The sequence below is a fragment of the Mus caroli genome, unplaced genomic scaffold, assembly GCF_978045245.1.
Source record: "Mus caroli unplaced genomic scaffold, Mus_caroli_1 scaffold_7, whole genome shotgun sequence".
Lineage (NCBI taxonomy): Eukaryota > Metazoa > Chordata > Mammalia > Rodentia > Muridae > Mus > Mus caroli.
The window spans coordinates 80,546,966-80,555,283 of NW_028227262.1; the positions used below are offsets into that span (position 1 = coordinate 80,546,966).

The following is an 8,318-nucleotide window of genomic DNA, read 5'->3' on the forward strand; positions in this document are numbered from 1 at the left end:
CATATCATTTTTTTTAGGTTTGGGAAGTTTTCTTCTATAATTTTGTTGAAGATATTTGCTGGCCCTTTAAGTTGAAAATCTTCATTCTCATCTACTCCTATTATCCGTAGGTTTGGCCTTCTCATTGTGTCCTGGATTTCCTGGATCTTTTGAGTTAGAATCTTTTTGCATTTTCCATTTTCTTTGATTGTTGTGCTGATGTTCTCTATGGAATCTTCTGCACCTGGATTCTCTCTTCCATCTCTTGTATTCTGTTGCTGATGCTCGTGTCTATGGTTCCAGATTTCTTTTCTAGGGTTTCTATCTCCAGCCTTGCCTCACTTTGGGTTTTCTTTATTGTGTCTACTTCCCTTTTTAGGTCTTGGATGGTTTTATTCAATTCCATCACCTGTTTGGTCATGCTTTCCTACAATTCTTTAAGGGATTTTTGTGCTTCCTCTTTAAGGTCTTTTACCTGTTTAGCAGTGTTCTCCTGTATTTCTTTAAGTGAGTTATTAAAGTCCTTCTTGATGTCCTCTACCATCATCATAAGATATGCTTTTAAATCCGGGTCTAGCTTTTCGGGTGTGTTGTTTCGGGATGTGCCCTGGACTGGGCGAGGTGGGAGTGCTGGATTCTTATGATGGTGAATCGTCTTGGTTTCTGTTAGTAAGATTCTTAAGTTTTTCTTTCGCCATCTGGTAATCTCTGGAGTTAGTTGTTATAGTTGTCTCTGGTCAGAGATTGTTCCTCTCGTGATTCTGTTAGCCTCTATCAGTAGACCTGTGAGACGAGCTCTCTCCTCTGAGTTTCAGTGGTTAGAGCATGCTCTGCAGGCAAGCTCTCCTCTTATAGGGAAGGTGCACAGATATCTGGCATTCAGACCTCCCTCCTGGCCGAAGATGAAGGTCCAAAACAGGACCTGTCCCAGAAACTGTGTTGCTTTAGCCTGTCACAAAAGCTGTTAGCTTCTGTAGTCCACACTCTCACCTGTGCAGACTAGTCTCGGTGGAGTTCCAGAACCAAGATGTCTCCTGTAGATGCTATGGCAAAGCCCACCCGAGGCCGGGCTGACACCTATCCTCTGGCAGGGAAGGTGCCCGGATCCAATAGGCTTTTTAATTTTTCTATTTTCAAATGGTTACACATGCACAGGACGTTGTCAAACAGAGGCAGGAAATTCTGCACCTTGCTCACAGCCTTCTCTTTAGTTGATAGCTTTTATAATAAAATAAATGAGGAAATTGAAAGAACTTACATATTATTCATGAGCTCATTTGCATTTATTTGCCTCAGGGCAAATAAATAGTCTGTGTTTTCAGTAAATAAACACATGTATTTTAACTCATTCTCTCTATATGTCCACTCTCTTGGAACATTTTATTGAATTAATTAATTATACTCTCTATCAAATTATATGAATATATAATTTCATGTAGAGTTGGGTTTGTTCTTCATGTGTTTTCCTTTAACTTTTCTACAGAGAGTTATTTTTTCTTTGTAGTATTTTTGTCTGACTTGTAGATTTATACTTATAATTACAAAATATACCTTACTTTTCAATATATGTATTACTCTGTACATAAGTACACATATGTATTCATACATATATATGTATATATACATACACATATGTGTGTGCCTATGCATGCATTCATGCCTGTGTTTACATGTGCATTTTGTTTTTTGTAATTTCTTGCTACCTTGTGTTCATATGCAACTTGCTACATAAATTGAAGTACTCAAAAGAGCTTTTTAATTTTGGTTTAGAAGTAAGCATATTTTTTGAATGGTCAACAATATTTTGTCATTTTCAGTAACTAATTCTCATTTTCATGTTCAAATCCTGAATTTTTCATATAAAAATACAAAACTACAGGAGAGTGAAAATACTCTGTGCAAATGTTCCTCTCTTTAGAACATGATTTTAATATTTTCAACTGTTAATATTGAAAAAATTGAATAATTATTTTAAGATATATTTCATTGTTTTATCTCTGTTTTTATTTCTGATTTTATTAATTTAGATGCTGTCTCTGTGCCCTCTGGTTAGTCTGGATAAGGGTTTATCTATCTTGTTGATTTCCTCAAAGAACCTGTTCCTGGTTTTGTTGATACTTTGCATAGTTCTTTTTGTTTCTTATTGGTTGATTTCAGGCCTGAATTTGATTATTTCCTGCTGTCTAGTCCTCTTGGGTATATTTTCTTCTTTTTTATTTACAGGTTTCAGGTGTGCTGTCAAGCTGCTAATGTATGCTTTCTCCTATTTCTTTTTGGAGGCACTCAGAGCTATGAGTTTTCCACTTAGCACTGCTTTCATTGTGTCCAATAAGACTGGGAATGTTTTGGCTTCAATTTCATTAAATCCTATAAACTCTTTAATTTCTTTCTTTAATTCTTCTTTGAATAAGTTATCATTAAGTAGAGTGTTGTCCAGCTTCCACATGTATGTGGGCTTTCTATTGTTTATTTTGTTGTTGAAGACCAGCCTCAGTTCGTAATGATCTGATAGGATGCATGGGACAATTTCAATATTTTTGTATCTGTTGAGTCCTGTTTTTTGACTGATCAATTTTGGAGAGGGTACCATGAGGTGCTGAGAAGAAGGTATATCCTTTTGTTTAGGATAAATGTTCTAGAGATATCTGTTAAAGCCATTTGTTTCGTAGCTTCTGTTAGTTTCCCTGTGTCACGCACATTCATAAAAGAAACTTTACTAAAGCTCAAAGCACACACTGCACCCTACACAGTAATAGTGGGAGAATTCAACACCCCCCTCTCTTCAATGGATGACTATATAATTTGTCACAAAACAACCCTCAAAAGATACAAGAAGATTGAAATAATACCATGCATCCTATCAGATCACCATGACCTAAGGCTGGTCTTCAAGAACAGCAAAAATCTAAAGAAAATGTTTTTAAGAGGCCAGTTCCCTCTCTAGGCCTCATGGTTTTTGTCTGGTTGTCACTTTGGGCTCATTCCCCACCTTGTCCACCTGAGCATCCCCTTGAAAGTATTGTCTGTCTTATGCTCACTCATGCCCATGCCCCTGGTCATAGGTAGGATCCTTTTAGTCTCTGGCTTCCCATCCTGGAAGACTGACTGCCTCATGACAGGCATGTCTTCTTAGGCTTACTTCTTTCAGGGAATGTTAGGCAACTAATCATTCAGACGTTCATAGGTCAGGACAGTGAGCTGAGCATAGACATAGCCTCCATCTACTCTGCCTCCTACTAAAGTACGTATGACACAAAATACACACCTGCAATGCCTCTGGAAGGCAGGAGTGCACAACAGTCCTGATCACTCTAATTTCATGCAAAAGAGAATAATAAAGTCAGAAGATATAATGTCACCTTTCAAGGGTTCCAGTTTTCCTAGTTATGCTGTCCTTTGACTGTCTCTATAAATTCGAGACTGAGTTTGCCAATTTTTTGAAACTCTTTCAGGAATACTATTTGCATTATATTGAGCTTATTAGCAAACTGAAGATGATACACAATTAAATCTCATTTATGGGACTGGAGAGAAAGCCTAGTGGATAAGAGCATTTGTTTATCTTGAAAGGGACATGGGTTTGATTCTCAGCCCTCAGACGGTGACTTATATCTGTTTTTTATTATTTATTTATTTAATATATATGAGTTCTGTGTGTTCACTCACACACACACACACACACACACACACACACACACACACACATACACACACACCAGAAGAGGGAATGTGATACCATTACAGATGGTTGTGAGTTATCATATGGTCGCTGGGAATTGAACTCGGGACTTGTCTGTGCTCTTAACCATCCCATACCTATCTTTAATTTCAGTTTCAGTTCTCACATCGTCTTCTGTCCTTTGATTGTACTAGGCATGTACATAATATTCTTAGGATCATGCAATACATACATTCATTTTTTAAATAAAGCAGTTCATTGTATGAAGACAGATATATTGTCTATTTACTTGTATGCTTTGTAATGTAGAGGAGCAATTCTTCTATCCTTAGTGTATGTAGAGGTTTTATTGTAATTACTTTCAAATATCTATGTTGAGTTTCCTTGATTTATGAATTTGTATACTAATATTATTAGTATCCTCACCTGGGCATTGGTTCATTAGCAATCTAGGCCTGTTCAAGACTAGGCTCCAATCTGAAGTGCTGGGTGAACTGCCTGGGACTTGCTTCTGAGGGTTACCTTTTATCAGTGCAAACTCAAGCTCACATTATTCCAAGTTACACAAGATGGTTTAAGTTACGTTTCTAACAGATAAAGAGGTTTCTTTTGTGTTAGGGTTAAGGGTATGTTTATGCAATGGTTTTGATTAGTGCAAGGTTTAGGACTATGATTGTTGCTAGGGTTAAAATTAGTATTAACATTAGTACCGCAGTTATGGTCAATCATTTACTTAGTGTAGGGTTATAACTGTTGCTAGTGATATGGATAGACAAAATGTTAGGGATAGGATTAAGGTTTGGAGTTCAAGGTTAACTTTGTTTGATTTAGGTTAAGCTTAGTGTAGGATTTCTATTTACAGTTTAGGTCGTAGGTAAGTGTAGAATTAGGGCTTAGACCAAACCTGCTGTGATCAAGACACAGCTAATTCAGAACAGGAGAGAAAATTTTGTGTTGAGCTGCAGCTAATCAGGAAAACTATGGTTATCTGACCCATGGGTGCAGCTAACATAAGACAAAACAAAATCCAGAAGAGAACATAGAGGATGAGCAAAGCTGCATCCTATTCAGGAAAGCACAAAGACCTTTGTCCAAGCGTATAAATGATCATGAAAACAAAAGATAACAATTCCATAGGTACACACACACACACACACACACACACACACACACACACACACACATATATATATATATATATATATATATATATATATATATATTAAAAGGAAAACAGCTGTATCCAGGATCTAGCTAATTATGAGAAATGTGTAAAAGTTGTTACTAAAACATAACTAATCAGAAAAACTGCACATATCCGTGTCTAGTGCTCCAAAGAGTCAGAAACAGTTTAGAGACCTGTGCAGAGAGTCACAGACAAGCTAGATATTGCAGACCTCTGTGCTCATGGTACAGACAAGTTGGATGAGAATAGACACCTGTGCCCATCATAAAGTAATGATCGATTTACTACTATTGCAGTACACAGTCATGCTCTGGGACATCAGTGCTCATAGCTGTACTAGTAAAGTAGCACATGTGCACATGGATGTCTTCATAGAGTTTGAAACATGGATATACTGGTGCAGAAGGAGAACATGACACACTGATGTCCTAGTGTCACCTAGCATATGGGCATTCATGAAGAGCAGAGTAGAAGGATGTCCATGTATACATGAAAGCACTTGTAGTAGTGCACATGGCAGTAGGAATACACGTGTGCACACAGATGTATTGGCACATAGGTGCATATGGTGCACATTATGTATTAAAGCAGCGCACATGGAAGTATTGGGACTACAGTATACAGTAATCTCCAAGTGAAGCAAATTTGAACTGATATGCAACTACAATACTTGACAGGGATGTATTTGAATGGCAGCATATGTGAATGCGCTAGTACAGTAGTACATAATTATATTGGACAAGGTTGAACTGTGTGGCCCCATGTACTACTATCGCAAAGACATGCTCAAGAGCATTGGCATGTCTGTATATACTTGTACATACAAATTGCTACACATGAATTTGCTCATACAGCATTTCACATGAATGCAATTGTAGAGCAGTGCTTACTGACATATGAGAACAGGAGTACACATGATTGTGCCAGTATATTTGCATATAATAATAAACAAAAAACACGGATATAATATAAAGAACCACCATAGATTTACTATTATAATATTGACTATGGATGTACCCCTACAATTTTACACATGGGTGTCCTATTATAGATATATACACAGTTTGCTGTGTATACACATATGTTGTGTATACAAAACCATGTAGGTACGTGCTATAGCAGGACAAAAGGGCAAAATAGCAAACCAACTCTTGGAAGTACTAGACAGGAACACACATGCTTCTGGTAAATAAGAACTCATGCATGTCCATGAACAGCAGTCCACACAGGTTTACTAGTACAAAAGCAAACATGGAAATCAAGTAAAGGAGTGTACATAGTTGCATTCTTGCAGGAGATATCACTCATATTCTCTCAACTTACATGCATATAAGAGTACAGCTGTACTCAGATATACTGCTATAATAACACTCATGTGATGAGTCCGTAATGAGACCTACAGCAGGACTTACTTTTCATGAAACTAGACAGTTGCACACAAACATTTACTGGTACATTACTGAAGTATGTACTAGTAGAGTAGTGAATATCCATCTATTATTAAGCACTACAAATTTTAATATACTACAATAATTAGTTGTTATAAGGACTTAGTGCACTATAAATACAACAGAAATACTCCTTTCACCTATGAAAAGGTAAGGGGTCCTTGAAAATAACAATCTACTCTCTGCTGCTTAAAGAACACCTTAGTAGAGACATATCAAGGGGTTTGGCTCAGGTACAGAGGACAAGCACAAAATCTTCAATGCCCCACGTCCTAATACTGATCACCAAATATATAAACAATTAAAAAATGGATCTTACAGCTCATCAAAGATCACACCAATAGATCCAAATCCCTTCCATCAAAGCTAAATGTTATCTATTGGAGTGAAAGATGAATAATAAAGTAAGCAGTCTTTTCCAAATGTTATTTCATCCTGTATCTTTTAAAATTATATTAAAACTCCACTTCTTATATTGATTAAAATCACTATCTATAACCACATGAACTCACACATTTTTCAAATACTTATTTCCATGTCTCTGTCAGCCTGTAATGTGAGTGTTCAAGATGTACAGGTAATAGCATTGCAACCTGGGACTATACAGTGAGTCTCTGTTTCAAATACCAAAGATATTTGTGTAATTCTTTTTGTTCAAAACTTAAGAAATGTCTTTCATCACATACAATATTGCAATGCCATAACTTTTAAAAGATGAATTAAGTCACTGCAAGGGCTCACAAAGTATGAAACTTACCATTCTTTTCTACTTTTGATTTATCATAAGTAGGAGTTAGTTTAGCTGCCGTGTCTGCCAAAAACAACCCTGAGATTCCACCTCACACCAGTAAGAACGGCTAAGATAAAAAATTCAGGTGACAGCAGATGCTGGCGAGGATGTAGAGAAAGAGAAACACTCCTCCATTGTTGGTGGGATTGCAAGCTTGTACAACAACTCTGGAAATCAGTCTGATGGTTCCTCAGAAAATTGGACATAGTACTACCGGAGGATCCCGCAATACCTCTCCTTGGCATATATCCAGAAGATGTTCCAACCTGTAATAAGGACACATGCTCCACTATGTTCATAGCAGCCTTATTTATAAGAGCCAGAAGCTGGAAAGAAACCAGATGCCCCTCAACAGAGAAATGGATACAGAAAATGTGTTACATTTACACAATGGAGTAATACTCAGCTGTTAAAAAGAATGAATTTATGAAACTCCTAGGCAAATGCATGGACCTGGAGGGTAACATGCTGAGTGAGGTAACCTAATCACATAAGAACTCACATGATATGTACTCACTGATAAGTGAATATTAGCCCAGAAAATTAGAATACCCAAGATACAAGATACAATTTGCAAAACACATAAAACTCAAGAAGAACGAAGACCAAAGTGTGGACACTTTGCCCCTTCTTAGAACTGGGAACAAAACATCCATGGAAGGAGTTACAGAGACAGAGTTTGGAGCTGAGACAAAAGGATGGACTATCTAGAGAGTGCCATACCCGGGGATCCATCCCATAATCAGCCTCCAAACGCTGACACCATTGCATACACTAGCAAGATTTTTGCTGAAAGGACCCTGATATAGCTGTCTTGTGAGGCTATGCTGGGGCCTAGCAAACACAAAAATGGATGCTCACAGTCCAGTCAGCTATTGGATGGATCACAGGGCTGCCAATGGAGGAGCTAGAGACAGTACCCAAGGAGCTAAAGGGTTTGAAACCCTATAGGTGGAACAACAATATGAACTAACCAGTACCCCCCGGAACGCATGTCCCTAGCTGCATATGTATCAGAAGATGGCCTAGTTGGCCATCATTGGAAAGAGAGGCCCCTTGGTCTTGCAAACTTTATATGCCTCAGTACAGGGGAACACCAGGGCCAAGAAGTAGGAGTGGGTGGGTAGGAGAGTGGGGGGGATGGTATGGAGGACTTTTGGGATAGCATTGGAAATGTAAATGAAGAAAATACCTAATTAAAAAAAAAAAAGAAAGGAAAAAAAACCAATGTTTGGG

At 37.7% G+C, this 8,318-nt stretch overlaps 1 non-coding gene across 1 annotated transcript; it reads right to left on the reverse strand.

The window, feature by feature from the left end:
* Positions 1–3,129: 3,129 nt before the first annotated feature.
* LOC115030284 (small nucleolar RNA SNORA17) lies at positions 3,130–3,267 on the reverse strand. Its single transcript, XR_003835872.1, has one exon. It is a non-coding gene; the product is annotated as a small nucleolar RNA SNORA17 (small nucleolar RNA).
* Between the last annotated feature and the right edge of the window lie 5,051 nt (positions 3,268–8,318).